The following is a 22,671-nucleotide window of genomic DNA, read 5'->3' as shown; positions in this document are numbered from 1 at the left end:
TAGCTTTTATCAAACAAAGTTTATTTAAGAATATTGTTAACATATCTAGTAAAAAAATTAACAAGAACTCTTATCAATTACAGACAAGAAACAAAACAACCACTATAATGTATAACCCTTAACAAATATATCTAATGTGTTCCAATCAAACCAATGTTGTAGACAAATGACCCTTTTCACAGGTTTTACACAGCAAAGACTAATGCTCGCATGATACTGGACTTGAGACCTTTGGATGAAGTCTGCAGTTCTCTGGATAGACTCTGAGCTGTTTGAAGTCAGACCAGCTTCCCAAAACACCAGGCAAGCCGCCAAAAGCCGATTCCCCTCTTCAGAAAAGCAAGACCTTGCTTTCAGCTAACCAGCAGAATTTCCAAAACCAGGGAGAGACTTATTTTCAGCTTGATGCCTCTTCTAAAACAAACTCAAATTGCAGCTCCAAACTGAAAAAATTCCTATCACCTGACCTGCCAACCGGTTTTTTCCCCTAATAATGCAGAGTCATAAACATGCCAGTAAAAATAAACAAACCCCCATTTAAGCAGCAAAAAAAGACTCGTAGACAGCATGGCAACAGTGAGAAAAACCAACGGAGATGGTGAGCTGAGAAACACTGAAGCTGAGAGCTGCAGAGATCATGATTAAAAAAAACCTTTCTTAAAGGTACACTATCACACCTCCTACCTTAAGAAAAAATGAACCATCAACATTCAGAGAGTTTTATTTTTCAAACCCTTTCAGTTTCACATTACTAGTACTCTACAATAAATATACATACATTTTACAAAATCAAAACATGCAAACATAATAGCATAGTCCATTCCAATCCTTGTCGTCCACCACTGAACAATCCTTTTTTTTATCACATTCGTGACAAAGAATCTTTTCCAAAATTTTCCTTCAGTCTTTAATCCTGCGTTGATTCCAAGTCCAAACTCAGTTTGTTGTTGCAATGATAAATTAGTTCTGGTAATGTCCTCACAGAATTATGATGTGGAGATGCCGGTGTTGGACTGGGGTAAGCACATAAGAAGTCTCACAACCCCAGGTTAAAATCCAACAGGTTTATTTGGTAGCACAAGCTTTCAGAGTGTTCCTCCTGCTTCAGGTGAGTGAAGAGTTGTGTCAAGGCAGGATCAGCAGGATAACACATTACATTTGTGTAGTCAAGGACATTCAAAAAGGTCATTTTATCTCTGTCTCCTTCTTGTTTATTGGCCTTAGCTCCTCCTCTATCAAGCAATTTGACTCCCTTGCTTGCTCTGGATCTGCACCATCACTTTCTGCACACTCTTTGGCAAAGATACACGGCAGATTGTTTTTCTTGGTGTCAGAATCCATTTCGACCATAGTTCCAAAGATCACATGGGCAGTTACGCTGCCGCGAAAACCACCAGTTTTGTGTGATCAATTGAGTCTTTTGGCTGCTGCATCTCAGACTGAGTAAACATCAGTTTTTCTGTCTGAACTTGTGCCAACTTGAAAAGGTCACGTTTGCAAAGATGTTGTTTAATTGGAACAGCACTTTTGACACCTATCTCACTCCCAATTATCTTAGAAGTTCCCAGAATATTCCCACATACTATTCCCATATATTATTTCCATGTGATATTATTCAAACACCAGCCATGTACAGTACAGTTTCACTAGGCATCCACATGTCTGCACACTGTAAAGAATCATTATGCCAGCAGTTCATTTTAGATGGTAAATTTTAGCAAACAATCTAATTCCACATTGTCCTTTTCTTTCATCCACAGTACAAAACCTCCGCTCCTCAATCTCCTTTTTGAGATCACACACGACTGTTGATTCATCCATACTTTCCTTTGCATGGATGACGAGTTGTTTTTGACGGTCCTGCAATTTATGTTCAGGCAATTTGAACAATTCAGGAACATGTTCCAAAACAGTTAACTTGACTTTGTATCTGTCTTCACACCTGCTCACATTCTTTGTTCACATCATTGTCCATTAACTTGTTATCCTTCTCCACCTCTACCAGTTTTGAGAGATCAATTTGGCTACTACATCTCAGGCTGAATAAACATCAGCTTTTCCATCTGAACCAGTGCCAACTTGAAAAGGTCATGTTTGCAAGGATGTTGTTTAATTGGAACAGCACTTTCGACAACTATCTCACTCCCAATTATCTTACTACTTCCCAACTTACTCCCACATACTTGTCCATGTGATATTAATACCTCTTTCAGGTCAGTTCGATTTTCATCTGGAAGGTAACTCAGTAATTTATCCCAATTTTTAATAATGTTGTCGTTATCCAATTTAATTTGAGGAATGTCAAATTCAGAGTAATCTGGATTCAGTTCTTCTCTCTGAGCTATAACCAATAAAACCTCCTCCTTCTGCTCTCCTTCCCTATTAAAATACCTTTTAAGCATATTCACAAGCCAACTCTGTAAGTTTTCCATCTATCTGGCGTTCTTATCAAATAATTCACCTCACTCAATTTCCTTTCAATTTGAAAAGGCCCACTAAACTTTGCTTTTAAAGGTTCACCTGCCACTGGTAGCAGTACTAAGGCGTTATCTCCACTAGCAAAACTACAAACTTCTGATTTCTTATCCACTTCTGGTTTAATCACATGCTGTACTACTTTTAAATGTTGTCAAGCCAACTCACCTGCTCTATTCAACCTTTTCCTAAAGTTTGACACGTAGTCCAATAAGATAGTCTCAAATTGGTCACTCACCAAATTCTCCTTAATGAATTACCTCATGACCAAAAATCAATTCAAATGGACTGAATTTGGTTGACTCATTAGGTTCAGCCCTAATTGCAAAGAGTACAAATGGAATTCCTTTATCCCAATCCGCTGGATAATCTTGACAGTAAGCTCTCAACATGGTCCTTAAAAGTTTGATGCCACTGTTCTAATGCTCTCTGCGATTCTGGATAGTACGTAGTTGATTTAAATTGTTTTATTCCGAAGCTATCCATAACCTCCTTGAATAACTTTGATGTAAAGTTTATGCTTGATCCGATTGTATTTCTGTCGGTAGTATATATCTAGTAAAAAACTGAAATAACTCTACAATCCTTTTAGCTGTAATATTGCTTAATGGAATGGCCTTTGGAAACCTAGTAGACACATCCATTATAGTCAATAGATTTTGATTCCCACTTTTTGTTCTCGGGTGGAGTCTTACGCAATCAATTAAGACCCTTATAAATGGTTCCTCAAATGCTGGAATGGGTATTAAGGGTGCTGGTTTTATCACCGCTGGAGGTTTCTCTATGACTTGACATGTGACATGACCGACAAAATTTAACTACATCTTTATGCAGTCCAGGCCAATAAAAATGTTTTTGTATTTTAGCTTGAGTTTTCCTTACTCCCAAATGACCTCCTACTGGTACCTCATTTGCTACTCGCAACACCTCCTTTCTATACCCTACCGGCAATACCACTTGATGAACTTCTGCCCACTTTTCATCCGCCTGAATATGTAAAGGTCTCCATTTTCTCATCAAGATATTTTTTAAGGTACTTAAGGTATACACTCAGATTCCTCTTCTGTGTAAGCTTTCTGATACAACTGTTTTATTTCTATTTCTTTCTGTTGTAACTCTGCCAACTTTCCTCAACTTAAAATATCCACCTCATCCTCCACCTGTTCTTGTTCTTTTCCAGCCATCTGGTCAAAAATCATTTCTGATAATTGAACTTCAATTTTCTTATCTTCACTCTTTGATTTCTCCTCTTGTCTTAACCTATGACTTTGGGACCTTGTTACTGCACAATTAGGAAAAATCCCAGGATATGCGTCCTTCAACAACTCAGTTGTTTGATTCTCCACTGGCTTTTCAACCACAGTAGGCATCACTCCCACCTGTGATCCAGCGAAATCGTTACCCAAGATAAATTGTATTCCTGGACAAGACAATTTCTCTACTGCTCCTACTACCACTTTACTCTTTACTGGACTCTCCAACCTCACCTTATATAACGGGACATTACTCTTCTCACCCTGAATTCCACATATTACCACCTTTTCTGACAATACTCCTTCCAAACTACACAACTCCTTATCACTTACCATCAAAGATTGACTTCCACCAGTATCTCTTAACATTTTAACTTTTTTTTTACCTACTCCTCCTGGTACATGTGAGTAAACTTTAGCCACACAAGTAAATTCTTTAAAGAGATCCGGCGCCTTCTAATCAATCAACTCCAGATCAGGCTGTACATTCTTTTGCACATTTTTCGCTTCAATTGGACTTTCCTTTAACAAACCCCACTGGCTTATCCTGTTTTACCACATCAGTCTTCCCAGTGTTTTTCTTAAACCACCAACACTTTGACTTTGCATGGCTTAATTTATTACAGTGAAAACATCTGAGGCTTTTCATTTCTCTTCCACGCTCCTGGATTCCCTTTTGAACCTGAGGTACACTGTCTTTATTATCTGTTACAAGATCTCCTTTGCCTTTACCACCTGAGTATTTCTCTTTTGCCCAGTTTCTATCCTCATTGGCTGAAACTGATGCCAGAAACCAAACTTTGATTAATGAATGAATTCATAATCATCTGCCATTTCTGCTGCAATCTTGCAGTTTTAATCCTCTGCTCTTCCACGAGTTCTCACTACATCAGGAAGTAAATTTTTAAACTCCCCCAAAATAATCATTTCTCCAAGAGCTTCATATGTCTGACCTATTTTCAAAGTCTTTTTCCACCTATCAAAATTACTCTGTTTGATCCTTTCAAATGGATGTTTGAACAGATTCTTTCCTTAGAATTCTAAACCGTTGTCTGTAGGCTTCAGGCACTAGTTCATATGCACCTAAGATGGATCTTTTTCACTTCATCATACTTCCCAGATAGTGTTGCAAACACTTCACTAGTTCTACCGACCAACTTTGTTTGAATCAGTAATACCCACATGGTCTGTGGCCATTTAATTTGTTTAGGCACTTTCTCAAATGCAATGAAAATGGCTTCTACATCCTTCTCATCAAACCTTGACGATGCTTGGACATATTTAAATAGATCGACACCAAACCTTTGACTACGAAGCTTTCTCCTTCTCACTGTCCTCATCATTATACTTAAGCTGTACTTTTCCCTTTACCTTCACCAAATTTAACTGACATTCACTTTTTATTGCCAGTTTCTGAAGTTCAAATTCTCTTTTTCTTTTGCCTGCAATTCAAGCAGTCTCATTTCTTGTGATTTTTGTTCCTCCCTTTCTTTTGGTTTTTGTGCTGTAACTGCATCCCTTTCTTTGGCTTTCGCTACTTTCTCTCTCTTTATTTTGAATTCAAGCTGCTTTAATTCTTTTTCATGTTTGAGCTGTTTCATTTGTAATTGAATTCTAGCCATTTCCAATGATTCTGACTGTGTTCCTGGCAATTTTAAATGCTGAGCTATTGCCACAATTATCTTCCCTTTCCGTACGGCATCAGGCAATGTCAACTGCAATGTTTTTGCTAGTTCCAAAATCTTTGTTTTAGTCACCTTTTGTAAATCACTTCGAGTGACTTCATCTGCCCCCAGGAACTTCCTAGCCTCTGAAAGAGCCATTATTTCACAAAGCACTCCCTATTTAAGCCTGAATAGAACACCCGAAAACACAAATATGTTCATCACTCACTGCCTTTGAGTTCAATAATCCCAAATCAATCAAGAAATATAGATTTTAATCGCGCAAGAGAGAGCCCCCAATTGTTATGGTTCAGGTCAGAAACTCCAAAGTGCTTTTAATGGAGCCTGGATCATAAGTTTTGTCTCTTGAATTTGGCTAGGATAAGCATGGTATATTTCACTTCAGATATGATTCAAATGACCCACTAGGGAGCTTTTATCAAACAAAGTTTATTTAAGAATATCGTTAACATATCTAGTAAGAAAATTAGCAAGAACTCTTATCAATTACAAACAAGAAACAAAACAACCACTATAATGTATAACCCTTAACAAATATATCTAATGTGTTCCAATCAAACCAATGTTGTAGACAAATGACCCTTTTCACAGGTTTTACACAGCAAAGACTAATGCTCGCATGATACTGGACTTGAGACCTTTGGATGAAGTCTGCAGTTCTCTGGATAGACTCTGAACTGTTTGAAGTCAGACCAGCTTCCCAAAACACCAGGCAAGCCGCCAAAAGCCGATTACCCCCTTCAGAAAGGCAAAACCTTGCTTTCAGCTAACCAGCAGAATTTTCAAAACCAGGGAGAGAGACACTTATTTTCAGCTTGATGCCCCTTCTAAAACTCAAACTGCAGCTCCAAACTGAAAATGAAACAACTCCTATCACCTGACCTGCCAACCAGTTTTTTCCCGAACAATGTAGAGTCATAAACATCCCAATAAAAATAAACAAACCCCCATTTAAGCAGCAATGGACTCTCGTAGACAGCCCGGCAACAATAAGAAAAACAAACTGAGGCTGTGAGCTGAGAAAACTGAAGCTGAAAGCGTTGCAGAGATCATGATTTTTAAAAAACCCTTTCTTAAAGGTACACTAATGTCAGAGCACAAATAGGGTCAGCCAGAGTAACTATGTGACTGCACACTACTCCTCCGTGGCCCCAGGTGCCAATCCTTCCCAACCCAAGAAACGCGCCCTTGCACTTGATTGACTCAGCTTCCCACCTCGACACTCGATAGGTTCTGGCCCGACCATGTGGCCCTCAAACAACGCCCCCTTAAAGGGGCCACTCTATCACACTCACCTAATTCAATTTTCAAATCTATTCAATCCGTCTACATTTCCATATCCCACTAGGATGGCCTAAGAGCTTTCTGACTCTTAGTTCCCAACTACGATCACCCTCCTCTCCTCCTCTGCCTGGCTGAGCTTATTCTCACAAGCTGTCCCTCCGCTCCACTCACTTCCTCCAAATAAAAGGTATAACTATGGGTATCCACAATGACTCCAGTTACAACTGCCTTATGAAGGATATGTGTAACATTCATTAGTCCAGTCCTATTCAGGGCCACTCCCTTATCTATTTTTCGGCTACACTGCTGGTTGTATTGGTGCCACCTCTTGCTCTCACCAGACTTGAAAATGTCATTGACTTTGTTTGTAATTTCCCCCCTTTCCCCATCTTTACCTGGTCCCTCTGTGACCCTTCTTTTCCTAAAGCTTCTGTCTCTATTTCTAGAGATAGGCTATCTAGCAATGCTCTTAAGAAATCCAGGGCCACATACGGCTACCATGACTACACTTCCTCACACCCTGCTTCTTATAACCACTCTACTCCATTCTCCCAATTTCTCCGTTGCATCTGTTCTGATGATGCAACCTTCCCAACAAGCACTTCTGACATGTCTTCCTTATTCCTCAATTGAGGATAGCAACCCAGCATGGTTGACAGCACCCTCCAACATGTTTGATCTATTCACACATCTCTGCTCTCATTCTTTCCCCACCCTCCCAGAACCATAATAGTGTTTGCCTTACCCTCACCTTCCACTCTATCAGCCTCTGTATTGAATAGATGGCACTCTCTGCAACTCCAGCAATTTGCAACCAAGTGTATTTTTAGTTCCTGAGATCATACAAACTCAAAACATTAACTCTGTTTCTCTCTCCACAGATACTGCCAGACCTGAGGTTTTCCAGGATCCGCAGTATTTTGCTTTTCATATCTTTCCCCTTTTAGCATTTTGAGAAGACTGCTCCCTCCTCGACACCCTAATCCACTCTTCCCCTAAAACATGAGCAGCCTGGGAATGGAGGGATACAAACGATTGGTCTAGTTGGACCAAGGAGCGGCACAGGCTTGGAGGGCCGAAGGGCCTGTTTCCTGTGCTGTACTGTTCTTTGTTCTAAAACATCCTCCATTCCCTATTGTACCTTTCTGTGTAAGTGCAGGTGCAACACCCGCCCTTTCATCTCCTCCACATTCCTAACAAAACACATCTCCAAACGTGGCCTAGGACTCGGCTCCTCCCTCTGCAACTGGATCCTAGACTTCCTAACCCACAGATCGCGATCAGTAACGAGAGACAACGGTACCCCTTCCACTATTATCCGCAACACCAGTGCCCCTCAAGGCTGTGTCCTCAGCGTCTTACTATACTCCTTATACATTTATGACTGAGTGGCCAAATTCCACTCCAACTCCATTTTCAAGTTTGTTGATGACACTACCATAGTGGGTTAGATCTCAAACAATGATGAGACGGAGTACAGGAAAGAGATAGAGAACCTGATGAAATGTGCGACAAGACTCTCTCAATTTCAGTAAAACAAAGGAGACTTCAGAAAGTTTAGTGGAGGACATGTCCCTGTCTACCATCAAAGATGATGGTGGAAATGGTCAACAGCTTCAAGGTTCTATGTGTCCAGATCATCAACAACCTGACCTGCTGATACTACAGTTAAAAAAGCCCACCAATGCCTCTACTTTCTCAGGAGACTAAGGAAATTCAGCATGTCCACTACAACTCTCACCAAATGTTACTGATGCACCATTGAAAGCATCCTTTTCAAATGTATCACAGCTTGATGTGGCTCCTACTCTGACAAAGACTGCAAGAAACTACGAACGGTTGTGAACATAGCCCAGTCCATCATGCCAACCTGCCTCCCATCCACTGACTCCATCTACACTTTTTGCTGTCTCAGAAAAGCAGCCAGCATAATCAAGGCCCCCCACGTAGACCTGACATACTCTCTTCCATCTTCTTTCATCGGGAAAACGACACAAAAATCTGAGATCACGTACCAACCCACTCAAGAACAGCTTCTTCCCTGCTGCCATCAAACTTTTGAATGGATATACTATATATTATGCTGATCTTCTTCTGAACCCTAACTATGACAGCTACACTACATTCTGCACTCTCTCCTTTCCTTCTCCCCTGTGTACACCTGATAGAGGTGTACAAGATGTTGAGAGGTATAGATCGGGTGGATTCTCGGAGGCTTTTTCCCAGGGCTGAAATGGCTGCTACGTGAGGACACAGGTTTAAGGTGCTGGGGAATAGGTACAGAGGAGATGTCAGGGATAAGTTTTTCACTCAGAGGGTGGTGGGTGAGTGGAATCGGCTGCCGTTAGTGGTGGTGGAAGCAAACTCGATGGGGTCTTTTAAGAGACTTCTGGATGAGTACATGGGACTTAATAGGATTGAGGGTTATAGGTAAGCCTATATATAAGCCTAGGTAGGTAGGGACATGACCGGCGCAACTTGTGGGCCGAAGGGCCTGTTTGTGCTGTATTTTTTTCTATGTTCTATGTACGGTATGCTTTGTCTGTATAGTGCGCAAGAAACAATACTTCTCACTGTATCCCAATACATGTGACAATAAATAAAATAAAATCCTTTTACATTGTGCAAGGTCTCACACAGTGAAGCAGCAATAGCCTAGTGGTATTATTGCTAGACTATTAATCCAGAAATTCAGCTGATATTCTGGGAGCACAGGTTCTAATCCCACCATAATAGATGGTGGAATTTGAATTCAATAACAGATATCTGGAATTAAGAATCTATTGATGACCATGAAACCATTGACGATTGTCCAGAAAAAGCCATCTTTAGGAAAGGAAATCTGCCGTCCTTACCTGATCTGGTTTACATGTGGCTTCAGAACAATAGCAATGTGGTTGACTCTCAACTATCCTCGGGTAATTAGGGATGGGCAATAAATGCTGGCACATACTCCATGAATAAAAAAAACTTCTTCCAATTCGCTGCTCATGATATGGTTTCCTCCACATTGCGGAGACCAAATGCAGACTGAGTGATTGATTTGTGGTACACCTCTATTTAGTCTGCAAACATGACCCACAATGAAAGTATTGGCACATTATCGACTTCATCATCGTCCAAGACCAAATGGATGCCCTCACTACCAAAGCGATGACCAGTGCCGATGACTGGTGGATAGACCAGCGGCTCATCCGCTCCTCTATGTCCATCAAACTCCATCAGAAGCAACAGAGGATAAAGAAACACCTCAGAAAAAAATCAATGTTCAGCGGCTTTAAGAACCAAGAGCTTCCAACGACGTCTTCTCTAAAATCTCCAAAGTGTTCATTCTATTGGAATGGAGGAAAAGTGGAAAGAACTGAAGACAGCCATTATCTCAAGCTGTGGCTACCAGACCAGAGAACACCAAGACTGGTTCAACAAGAATGGCCACACCACCCAAGACCTCATCGACAAGTAGGAAATCTCTCTGCACCTGGCAAAACAACATAACCAGCAAGGCAAAGAGGAGAGCTCATCAATCAGCAAATGCAGGAGTACAAAGAACAACTAGGGAAATCAAGAACCAATGGTGGACTGAGAAAGCTAAGGAACTGCAACTCCTCACTGACAAGCATGACACCTGGGGGTTCTTCAGTGGCACCATGGCAATATATGGACCCTACAGCCGAGGCCTCAAGCTGATGCAGAGACAGAGAAAACACCAGCCTTTGATGGAGAGAATTATTCAAAGAATTCCTAAACTGTGATACAATCACACTTGAGGACGTTTGAGGAAATGCCCCAACTCCCCCAAAAAGATGATTTTAGACTCCCACCAAGTGTGGACGAAGTCAAAGCTGCCATTAAACATGCAAATAATAGCAAAGCTGCAGGAGTGGATGGGATTCCAGCAGAGATTTTCAAATTTGAAGAGATCTCCCGTCATCTCCATCAGCTGTTCCTGAATAAATTTCTGCCGGCTTCAGGGATGCCGTCACCACCACCATCTGCAAGAATGGAGACAAAATGGACTGTGAGAACTGAGCAATCTCCCTATTCTTCATCACCGGGAAGATCATCAACCAAATCCTTGCTAGCCGCCTTCGCCTGAATTAATCCTTCCAGAAAGCCAGTGTGGCCTCCGACCGAATTGTGCAACAGCAGACATTATTTTCACTGCTCAACAACTTCAAGAGAAATGTCAGGAGCAACATCGACCACTCTACGTGATCTTCATCAATCTGATCAAGGCTTTTAACTAGTCAGTCGGGAAATGCTATGGAAGACCCTGTCAAAGGCCAGTTGTCCAAAGAAATTCACCAACATCCGCCGACTCCCCCATGACAAGATATAGGCAACAGGCCTCACCAATGGAAATAAGACAGATACCTTCGAGGTCAAGACTGGAGTCAAGCAGGGATGTGTCACTGCCCCGACCCTCTTCTCCGTCTTCATCGTCACCATCCTTCACCTCGTCAAGAACAAGCTTCTCTGTGGAGTGGACATCATCTGCAGGATAGACAAAAAACCTTTCAAACTCAACCAGTTAAAATCGAAGAAGAAAGTGACACTGACAGTGCTCGTGAAACTTCGGTATGTGGAAGACATTGTTATCTGCACTCTTCCTGAAGAGAATCTCCAAGCCATGCTTCATGGAAGCATACCGAAGAATTGGTCTCGTTTCAACCTAAAAAGACTCAAGTCCTTTACCAACCTTCCCAGGGCAAGATCCAGTCTCTCCCTCCATCACAATCAATGGAGAAACACTCCCAAACTTAGAACATTTCCCCTACCCGAGGAGCCACCTCTCATTTAAGGCTGACACCAATGTGGAGATCCAATATCATATCCAATCTGCAAGCACCACTGTCGAACAAACTTTTTTGATGACCATAACATTTGTGCTGACCAAGATTCTCGAGGACAAAGCAGTTGTCCTCCCAACTCTACCATACTGCTCAGAAACATGGACTAGGTTTGGATGCCACCTCAAGGCCTGGAGAGGTACCATCAACATTGTCTGAGACTTATTAACATCAGCGTCTTTGAAGGAACCAAGAGCACCAGCATCAAGGCCTTGATCATCCAAAACCAACACAGCTGGGCTGGCCATGTGCTTAGGACGTCAGAGACCTGACTGCCAAAGCAAATCTTCTTCGCCCAGCTCAAGGAAGTCTCCCCAAGAGGAGGACAAAGGAAGCACTTCAAAGACACCCTGAAGGCTTACCTCAAGAAATGCAACATAGATGTCAATGCCTGGGAGACTCTTGCTCAGAAGAGACCTACTTGGAGAAACCTCATGATTGAAGGGACACAATTCTTCGAGGACACCCAATGGCAAGAGGAGGCCCAGAAAAGGAGCCTGAGAAAGGAATCTCAGTGATCTAGAGTTCAAGGATTGAACCCACCTTCCAGAAACACTTGCCAAGTGTGCCGTTGAAGATGTGGGTCTAGCATCAGACTCTTCAGCCATGTAAGGAACCCCGAACCCATGACAGTAACACTCGTTAGTGAGTAATCGTTGAAGATGATGACCTTATTGTTTTGATTCTCCACCTTGCTCCAATGCTGACCTTTCTGGCAATGGTCTATTACAGTGCTCCAATGAAACTCAACACAAGCTCAAGGAAACATAGAAACCAGAAGCAGGAGGTGGCCATTCAACCCCTCGAGCCTGCTCCGCCATTTGTTTTGATAATTGAATTCAATATCCTGATCCCCCCCCTTTCCCCCATATCCCTTGATCGCTTTAGCCCCAAGAGCTATATCTAATTTCTTCTTGGCCTCAACTACATTCTGGGTGAATTCCACACATTCACCACCCTCTGATAAGGAGAGGCTGGATAGACTGGGACTTTTTTCTCTGGAGTGTAGGAGGCTGAGGGGTGATCTTATAGACGTCTATAAAATAAAGAGGGGCACAGATCAGCTAGATAGTCAATATCTTTTCCCAAAGGTTGGGGAATCTAAAACTAGAGGGCATAGGTTTAAGGTGAAAGGGGAGAGATACAAAAGTGTCCAGACGGGCAATTTTTTCACAAGGGTGGTGAGTGTCTGGAACAAGCTGCCAGAGGTAGTAGTAGAGGCGGGTACAATTTTGTCTTTTAAAAAGCATTTAGATAGTTACATGGGTAAGATGTGTATAGAGGAATATGGGCCAAATGCGGGCAATTGGGATTAGCTTTGGGGTTTAAAAAAAAAGGGCAGCATGGACAAGTTGGGCCAAAGGACCTGTTTCCATGCTGGAAACCTCTATGACTCTATGGTTGAAGAAATTTCTCCTCACCTCAGTACACCCCTTATCCTCAAATTATAACCCCGAGTTCTGGACTCCTGCATCATTGAGAACATTGTTTCTGAATCTACCCTGTCTAACTGTTAGAATTTTATAAATTTCTATGAGATCTCCTCCCACTCTTCTAAACTCCAGTGAATATAATCCTAACCGACTTAGTCTCTCCTCATATGAGACTTACTATCCCAGGAATCAGCCGGGAAACCTTCGCTATACTCCCTCTATAGCAAGGACATCCTTCCTCAGATAAGGACACCAAAACTGCACACATTACTCCAGGTGTGGCCTCACCAACACCCTATACAATTGCAGTAAAACATCCCTATTCCTATACTCAAATCCTCTTGATATGAAGGCCAACATACCATTTGCCTTCTTTACTGCCTGCTGTACCTGCACGCTTACTTTCAGCGACTGATGCACAAGGACTCCAAAGTCTCGCTGAGTATCCATCTCTCTCAATTTACAGCAATTCAAGTAATATTCTGTCTTCCTATTATTGCTACCAAAGTGGATAACCTCACATTTATCCACATTATACTGCATCTGCTATGCAGATGCCCACACACTCAGCCTCTCTAAAACACTCTAAAGCATCTCTGCATCCTCCTCACAGCTCACCCTCCCACCCAACTCTGTATCAACTCTGGGATGTAGATTATCAGGTCCTGGAGATTTATCACCTTCAATCCCATCAATTTCCCCCAAACTATTTCTCTACTAATGCTGATTTCCTTCAGCTCCTCACTAAAACTTCTTTCTCTCAGAAAACATTGCTTCAGTCTTCTCAAAGGGAGACATGAATAAAGTACAAATTTAATTCCTCGGCCATTTCTACATTCCCTGTTAAGAATTCTCCTGTGTCTGACTGTAAGGGGCCTACATTTGTTTTTGGAAATCTTTTTCTCTTTACATACCTATAGAAACTTTGAGTCAGTTTTCATGTTCCCCGCCATCTTACTTTCGTCCTCTGTTTTTCCCTTCTTAATCAATCCCTTGGTCCTCTTTTGCTGAATTTTAAACTGCTCCCAATCCTCAGGTCTATTGCTTTTTCTTGCCAATTTGTATGCTTTGTCTTTGAACCTGATACTATCTCTACTTTCCCTTGGAAACCATGGTTTCACCAACTACATTGCCAACTAAGCCTTTCTCATTGTCAACACCCAGTCCAAGATGGCTTATTCCCTTGCTGGTTCCTCGACGTATTGTCCAGAAAACCATCCCGTATGCACTCCACAAATTCCTCCTCTGTGACTAATTTGACTCTCCCAATCTATGCACAGATTAAAGTCACTCATAATCACAGATGTTCCTTTAACATATGCATCTCGGATTTCCTGTCTAATGCTTTTTCCAGCATTACCACTAGTTTGGTGTCTGGATAACCCCACCCCCCCCGTGTATTTTGCCCCTTGTTGTTTCTTAACTCAATCCATACAGATTCCATATCATCTATGCTAATATCTTTCTTTAATATCGTACAAATGTCATCCTTGATCAACAATGCAACTCCACCACCTTTCTGTCTGTCCTTACTAAACGCTGAATAGCCCTCAATGTTTAGAACCCACTCTTGGTCACCTTGGAGCCACGTCTCTGTAATGCCAACTATACCATGCCTCTTTACATCCATTTTGTTTCGAATTATCGGAGGATTTAGGTACAAAACTTTAAGGTGAGCACTTTTACTATTTCTTTTCCCTTTCCGACTATTTATACTTGGTTCTTATCTGACTCCGGCCCTTGATTTCTCTGCCCATCACTTTCCTTATTCTCCTTACTGTCTTTTCCTCCTGTTCTTAATTCCCCCTGCTCTGAATTCTTGCAAAGGAATGGAATCTTATCTTTCATATCGGCAATCTACAACTTCTGGACTCAACACTGAATTCAACAATTTTAGATTAGTTCCTCTCTCCATGAGGTTTCCCCCCCCTTTTTGTATCGTGTTAAGTTAATCTTTGTCTTGTTTCTTTGTCCTTTCATATTGCATTCAGATGGTCTTTATTTAACAATCCATGCCTCATTTAGACACAGCCTTTGTTTTTTAATATATCAATCACTCATGGATGTTTGATAGTATGGAGCATGAGACTTACTGAAATGAAACAAAAAGGTTCAACATGTCTTTTCAGTTATATTCACTGTCATTCACTTTAGCTGTTGCATCATTAAATCTTTTGTTAATCTTCACTGTCCTCCACCCTATCAGACCTTCTCCTGCCCCTCCTCCCTTCCACTGGTTTAAAAGCTTACATTTCTATCTTTCTTCAGTTAATTAAAGGTCATTGACCTGAAGTGTTTGCTCTGTTTCGCTCCTCAGATGCTGCTTGACCTGCTGAATTTTTCCAGCTCTTTTATTCTTATTTTAGATAGCATCTGTAGCATTTTGCATTTGTAATTCAATTTTAGATTGGCCTGTAATTGTGACCAGTGTCCCCATCTGGAAGGGTAGGCGACTGCTTAAATATAAAAATTAAGATTCTATGCCAATTGTACAAATAGTACGAAGCACATTCCACCTATCTCTATCAGATATTAAAGTGGGTTAATGGCGATCTTGGTAGTCATTTAGAAAATGGCCAAGGGAACTTTAATTTTTGAACTGAAACTTGATTTCAATTTTTCATATATTGCACAAAAGCAAAAGGAACAATTCTAACTGCCCATTGAGCAAAAAAACAGGCAACAGTGGTTAGATTTGCCAGTGAAACTTAACTACTGACAATCTCGCTCTCCACCCATAGGCTCTGATTTAATCGATTAATTGCGTTGATGGGAAGGACATCCGCAGGTAACCAGCAGGGTTTTAAGATGCAGATTGGATTCCAATAAAAGACCTATGCCGGGATACTGTTGTGGGATTTCCAACAAATCAACCTTATGGAAAGAGACAAGGGGTGGAAAAGGACTAAAAAGGTTGTGGAGGGGGAGGGGGGCCGCGGGGTCCCGCGGGGAGGGGGGCAGGGGGAGGGGGGAACGCGGCACGGGGAGGGGGGAACAGGTAGGGGGTGGTGGGGAGGGGGGTTGGCGGGGAGGGGAGGGGGTTGGCGGGGGAGGGAGGGGGTTGGCGGGGGAGGGAGGGGGTTGGCGGGGGAGGGAGGGGGTTGGCGGGGGAGGGAGGGGGCGGGCGGGGAGGGAGGGGGCGGGCGGGGAGGGAGGGGGCGGGCGGGGAGGGAGGGGGCGGGCGGGGAGGGAGGGGGCGGGCAGGGGAGGGGGTGGTGGGGGGAGGGCTGGTGGGGGCGGGGTGGGGGGAGCGGGGAGGGGGGAACGGACACAAGGGAGGGGGAACGGGAAGGGGGGATGGGGGAATAGGGAGGGATGAACGGGGAGGGAGGAGGACGGGGAAACGGGGGAGGGGGACGGGGAAACGGGGGAGGGGGACGGGGAAACGGGGGAGGGGGACGGGGAAACGGGGGAGGGGGACGGGGAAACGGGGGAGGGGGACGGGGACGGGGAAACGGGGGAGGGGGACGGGGAAACGGGGGACGGGGAAATGGGGAGGGGGACGGGAAAACGGGGAGGGGGGGCGGGAAAACGGGGAGAGGGACGGCAAAACGGGGAGGGGGACAGGGGATCAGGGAGGGGGAATGGGGTGGGGGACTGGGGAACGGGGAGGGGGACGGGGATGGGGGAACGGGGATGGGGCAGTGGAAATGATTGAATGGAGGGGAGTGCGAAAGGGAATTTGAGGATAAGGTTTTACAATTGAGGTGAGGAGAAATTCGTTCATCCAGAGGGTGGTGGATGTGTGGAATTCACGACCACAAAGTAATTGAGGCCAAAACAGTGTCTGATTTCAAGAAGGAATTAGATATAGCTCTTGAGGCTAAAGGGATCAAGGGATATGGGGGGGGAAGGTGGATTAGGATATTGAATTTGATGATCAGCCATGATTAAAATGAATGGTGGAGCAGGCTCGAAGGGCCAAGTGGCCTCCTCCTGCTTCTAATATATGTGAAATAGGTGGCAGAGTGGCTAGCACTGTTGCCTCACAGCTCCAGGGACCTGGATTCGATTCGTGGCTTGGGTCTGTTTGGAGTTTGCACATTCTCCTCGTGTCTGCGTGGGTTTACTCCGGGTGCTCCGGTTTCCTCCCAGAGTCCAAAGATGTGCGTGTTAGGTTGATTGCCTGGGATGTAGAGGTTAGAGGGACTAGCGGGGTAAATGTGTGCTGTTGTGGGGATAGGGCCTGGAGTGGGATTGTTGTCGTTGCAGACTCGATCGGCCGAATGACTTCCTTCTGCACTGTAGGGTTTCTATGATTGTATAAGAATTGAGAAATGGTGATTGCGGAAAGAGGAACAATGGGCAGGGGAAGAATTGGTGGAAATGGGGGGTGATTCGGAAATGGAGGGGCGCGAGAGATTGGGACTGCGGAGGCGGGACCCAGGAGAGCCGGGGGCGGGGACCCGGAGAGCCCAGGCCCTGGCAAGCCTGGGGGACAGGGCCCCAGCGAGCCCGGGGCGCGGGGCCCCAGCGAGCCCGGGGGGCGGGGCCACAGCGAGACCGGGGCCCCAGCGAGACTGGGGGGCGGGGCCCCAGCGAGCCCGGGGGGCGGGGCCCCAGCGAGCCCGGGGGGCGGGGCCACAGCGAGCCCGGGGGGCGGGGCCACAGCGAGCCCAGGGGCGGGGCCACAGCGAGCCCAGGGGCGGGGCCACAGCGAGCCCAGGGGCGGGGCCACAGCGAGCCCAGGGGGCGGGGCCACAGCGAGCCCAGGGGGCGGGGCCACAGCGAGCCCAGGGGGCGGGGCCACAGCGAGCCCAGGGGGCGGGGCCACAGCGAGCCCAGGGGGCGGGGCCCCAGTGAGCCCAGGGGCGGGGCCCCAGCGAGCCCAGGGGGCGGGGCCCAGAGAGCCCGGGGGGCGGGGCCACAGAGAGCCCAGGGGCGGGCCACAGAGAGCCCAGGGGTGGGGCCACAGAGAGCCCAGGGGCGGGGCCCCAGAGAGCCCAGGGGCGGGGCATCAGAGAGCCCAGGGGCGGGGCATCAGAGAGCCCAGGGGCGGGGCCCCAGAGAGCAGAGGTCGGGCATGGAGGAGGGAGGTCGGGCATGGGGGAGGGAGGTCGGGGATGGGGGAGGGAGGTCGGGGATGGGGGAGGGAGGTCGGGGATGGGGGAGGGAGGTCGGGGATGGGGGAGGGAGGTCGGGGATGGGGGAGGGAGGTCGGGGATGGGGGAGGGAGGTCGGGGATGGGGGAGGGAGGTCGGGGATGGGGGAGGGAGGTCGGGGATGGGGGCGGGAGGTCGGGGATGGGGGCGGGAGGTCGGGGATGGGGGCGGGAGGTCGGGGATGGGGGCGGGAGGTCGGGGATGGGGGCGGGAGGTCGGGGATGGGGGCGGGAGGTCGGGGATGGGGGCGGGAGGTCGGGGATGGGGGCGGGAGGTCGGGGATGGGGGCGGGAGGTCGGGGATGGGGGCGGGAGGTCGGGGATGGGGGCGGGAGGTCGGGGATGGGGGCGGGAGGTCGGGGATGGGGGCGGGAGGTCGGGGATGGGGGCGGGAGGTCGGGGACGGGGGAGGTCGGGGACGGGGGCGGGAGGTCGGGGACGGGGGAGGTCGGGGACGGGGGAGGGGGGGGAGGTCGGGGACGGGGGAGGGGGGGGAGGTCGGGGAGGGGGGGAGGTCGGGGACGGGGGAGGGGGGGAGGTCGGGGACGGGGGAGGGGGGGAGGTCGGGGACGGGGGAGGGGGGAGGTCGGGGACGGGGGAGGGGGGAGGTCGGGGACGGGGGAGGGGGGGAGGTCGGGGACGGGGGAGGGGGGGAGGTCGGGGACGGGGGGGAGTTCGGGGACGGGGGAGGGGGGGAGGTCGGGGACGGGGGAGGGGGGGGGAGGTCGGGGACGGGGGAGAGGTCGGGGACGGGGGGGGTCGGGGACGGGGGGGGTCGGGGACGGGGGAGGGGGGGGGGGGTCGGGGACGGGGGAGGGGGGGGGCCGGGGACGGGGGAGGGGGGGGGTCGGGGACGGGGGAGGGGGGGGGTCGGGGACAGGGGAGGGGGGGGGGGTCGGGGACGGGGGATGGGGGGGGGTCGGGGACGGGGGAGGAGGTCGGGGACGGGGGAGGTTGCAGGTCGGGGAGGGTGGAGGAGGTCGGGGACGGAGGTCAGGGACGGGGGGGGAGGTCGGGGATGGGGGGGGGCGAGGTCGGGGATGGGGGGGGGGGGAGGTCGGGGATGAGGGGGGGAGGTCGGGGATGAGGGGGGGGGGAGGTCGGGGATGGGGGGGGGGGAGGTCGGGGATGGGGGGTGGGAGGTCGGGGATGGGGGGTCGGGGATGGGAGGTTGGGGATGCGGGGGGAGGTCGGGGATGCGGGGGGAGGTCGGGGATGCGGGGGGAGGTCGGGGATGCGGGGGGAGGTCGGGGATGCGCGGGGGAGGTCGGGGATGCGGGGGGAGGTCGGGGATGCGGGGGGAGGTCGGGGATGCGGGGGGAGGTCGGGGATGCGGGGGGAGGTCGGGGATGCGGGGGGAGGTCGGGGATGCGGGGGGAGGTCGGGGATGCGGGGGGAGGTCGGGGATGCGCGGGGGAGGTCGGGGATGCGGGGGGAGGTCGGGGATGCGGGGGGAGGTCGGGGATGCGGGGGGAGGTCGGGGATGCGGGGGGAGGTCGGGGATGCGGGGGGAGGTCGGGGATGCGGGGGGAGGTCGGGGATGCGGGGGGAGGTCGGGGATGGGGGCGGGAGGTCGGGGATGGGGGCGGGAGGTCGGGGATGGGGGCGGGAGGTCGGGGACGGGGGAGGTCGGGGACGGGGGAGGGGAGGAGGTCGGGGACGGGGGAGGGGGGGAGGTCGGGGAGGGGGGGGAGGTCGGGGACGGGGGAGGTCGGGGACGGGGGAGAGGTCGGGGACGGGGGAGGGGGGGAGGTCGGGGACGGGGGATGGGGGGGGGGGTCGGGGACGGGGGAGGGGGGGAGGTCGGGGACGGGGGAGGGGGGGAGGTCGGGGACGGGGGAGGGGGGGAGGTCGGGGACGGGGGAGGGGGGGAGGTCGGGGTCGGGGGAGGGGGGGAGGTCGGGGACGGGGGAGGGGGGGGGAGTTCGGGGACGGGGGAGGGGGGGAGGTCGGGGACGGGGGGGAGGTCGGGGACGGGGGAGGGGGGGGAGGTCGGGGACGGGGGAGGGGGGATGTCGGGGACGGGGGAGGGGGGGAGGTCGGGGACGGGGGAGGGGGGGAGGTCGGGGACGGGGGAGGGGGGGAGGTCGGGGACGGGGGAGGGGGGGAGGTCGGGGACGGGGGAGGTCGGGGACGGGGGAGGTCGGGGACGGGGGAGAGGTCGGGGACGGGTGGGGGTCGGGGACGGGGGAGGGGGGGGGTCGGGGACAGGGGAGGGGTCGGGGACGGGGGATGGGGGGGGGGGTCGAGGACGGGGGAGGTTGCAGGTCGGGGAGGGTGGGGGAGGTCGGGGACGGAGGTCAGGGACGGGGGGGGGAGGTCGGGGATAGGGCGAGGTCGGGGATGGGGGGGGAGGTCGGGGATGAGGGGGGGAGGTCGGGGATGACGGGGGGGGAGGTCGGGGATGGGGGGTGGGAGGTCGGGGATGGGGGGTCGGGGATGGGAGGTTGGGGATGCGGGGGAGGTCGGGGATGCGGGGGGAGGTCGGGGATGCGGGGGGAGGTCGGGGATGCGGGGGGAGGTCGGGGATGCGGGGGGAGGTCGGGGATGCGGGGGGAGGTCGGTGATGCGCGGGGGAGGTCGGGGATGCAGGGGGAGGTCGGGGATGCGGGGGGAGGTCGGGGATGCAGGGGGAGGTCGGGGATGCGGGGGGAGGTCGGGGATGCGGGGGGAGGTCGGGGATGCGGGGGGAGGTCGGGGATGCGGGGGGAGGTCGGGGATGAGGGGGGAGGTCGGGGAGGAGGTCGGGGAGGAGGTCGGGGGGGGGGAGGTTGGGGAGGGGGAGGTTGGGAAGATCGGGGGGGGAAGATCGGGGACGGGGGAAGATCGGGGAGTGGGGAAGATCGGGGAGGGGGGGAAGATCGGGGAGGGGGGGGAAGATCGGGGAGGGGGGGGGAAGATCGGGGAGGGGGGGAAGATCGGGGAGGGGGGGAAGATCGGGGAGGGGGGGGAAGATCGGGGAGGGGGGGAAGATCGGGGTGGGGGGGGAAGATCGGGGAGGGGGGGGAAGATCGGGGAGGGGGTGGAAGATCGGGGAGGGGGGGGGAAGATCGGGGAGGGGGGGGGAGATCGGGGAGGGGGGGGAAGATTGGGGAGAGGGGGGAAGATCGGAGACGGGGGGAAGATCGGGGAGGGGGGGGAAGATCGGGGAGGGGGGGGGAAGATCGGGGAGGGGGGGGAAGATCGGGGAGGGGGGGAAGATCGGGGAGGGGGGGGAAGATCGGGGAGGGGGGGAAGATCGGGGGGGGGAAGATCGGGGAGGGGGGGGAAGATCGGGGAGGGGGGGAAGATCGGGGAGGGGGGGGAAGATCGGGGAGGGGGGGGAAGATCGGGGAGGGGGGGGGAAGATCGGGGAGGGGGGGGGAAGATCGGGGAGGGGGGGAAGATCGGGAAGGGGGGAAGATCGGGAAGGGGGGAAGATCGGGGAGGGGGGGAAGATCGGGGAGGGGGGGAAGATCGGGGAGGGGGGGAAGATCGGGGAGGGGGGGGAAGATCGGGGAGGGGGGGGAAGATCGGGGAGGGGGGGGAAGATCGGGGAGGGGGGGGAAGATCGGGGAGGGGGGGGAAGATCGGGGAGGGGGGGGAAGATCGGGGAGGGGGGGGAAGATCGGGGAGGGGTGGGGAAGATCGGGGAGGGGGGGGAAGATCGGGGAGGGGGGGAAGATCGGGGAGGGGGGGAAGATCGGGGAGGGGGTGGGAGATCGGGGAGGGGGTGGGAGATCGGGAAGGGGGGGAGATCGGGGGGGCGATCGGGGAGGGGGGGGAGATCTGGGAGGGGGGGAGATCGGGGAGGGGGGGAGATCGGGGAGGGGGGGAGATCGGGGAGGGGGGAGATCGGGGAGGGGGGGAGATCGGGGAGGGGGGGAGATCGGGGAGGGGGGGGAGATCGGGGAGGGGGGGGAGATCGGGGAGGGGGGAGATCGGGGAGGGGGGGAGATCGGGGAGGGGGGGGAGATCGGGGAGGGGGGGGAGATCGGGGAGGGGGGGGAGATCGGGGAGGGGGGAGATCGGGGAGGGGGGGAGATCGGGGAAGGGGGGAGATCGGGGAGGGGGGGAGATCGGGGAGGGGGGGTGATCGGGGAGGGGGGGAGATCGGGGAGGGGGGGCGATCGGGGAGGGGGGGAGATGGGGGGGGACATTGGTGGGGGGAGAGAGATTGGGGGGGTGGATGGGGGGGTGGATTGGGGGCAGTGGTTTGAGGGGGGTAGATTGGGGGGAATATTGGGGGAAAAGGGGGGGATTGGGAGTGAGGTGCCCAGTCTGAGGCCAACCCGCTCAGTTGTTTTCAAAATCCCTCCCAGCTGCTGCAGCCATTCCCCCAGTTGGGCGGGAAGAGCTCTCACCTGGCACCGCGCACAGCAGGATGAGCAGCACGGCTGCTCGGAGCCGCGGGCGGACAGCCTCGCTGCTCCTCATGTCGGCGCTGCCGAGCAGGCCGCGCACCAACCGACACGCGCGCGCTCAGAGCCGCGCCTGCGCAACGCCGCGGACAGAGCGCGGGGAACATGCGCAGCGCTGCCGGCCCTGCTGCCTGACTGCGGCTGCGCGAGTGGCTCTGAGGGCGTGGTTTGCTCGACGCTCGCTCGCTAA

At 51.3% G+C, this 22,671-nt stretch overlaps 1 long non-coding RNA gene across 1 annotated transcript; it reads right to left on the bottom strand.

The window, feature by feature from the left end:
- Positions 1–10,615: 10,615 nt before the first annotated feature.
- On the bottom strand, positions 10,616–22,560 carry LOC144500999 (uncharacterized). The gene is made up of 3 exons (XR_013499024.1): positions 22,425–22,560; positions 11,072–11,191; positions 10,616–10,689 (listed from the first exon to the last, which is right to left on the bottom strand). It is a non-coding gene; the product is annotated as an uncharacterized LOC144500999 (long non-coding RNA).
- Positions 22,561–22,671: the final 111 nt, after the last annotated feature.

This window comes from Mustelus asterias, chromosome 11 (assembly GCF_964213995.1).
Source record: "Mustelus asterias chromosome 11, sMusAst1.hap1.1, whole genome shotgun sequence".
NCBI classification, from domain to species: Eukaryota; Metazoa; Chordata; class Chondrichthyes; order Carcharhiniformes; family Triakidae; genus Mustelus; species Mustelus asterias.
This window is presented reverse-complemented; position numbering and strand designations above follow the sequence as displayed.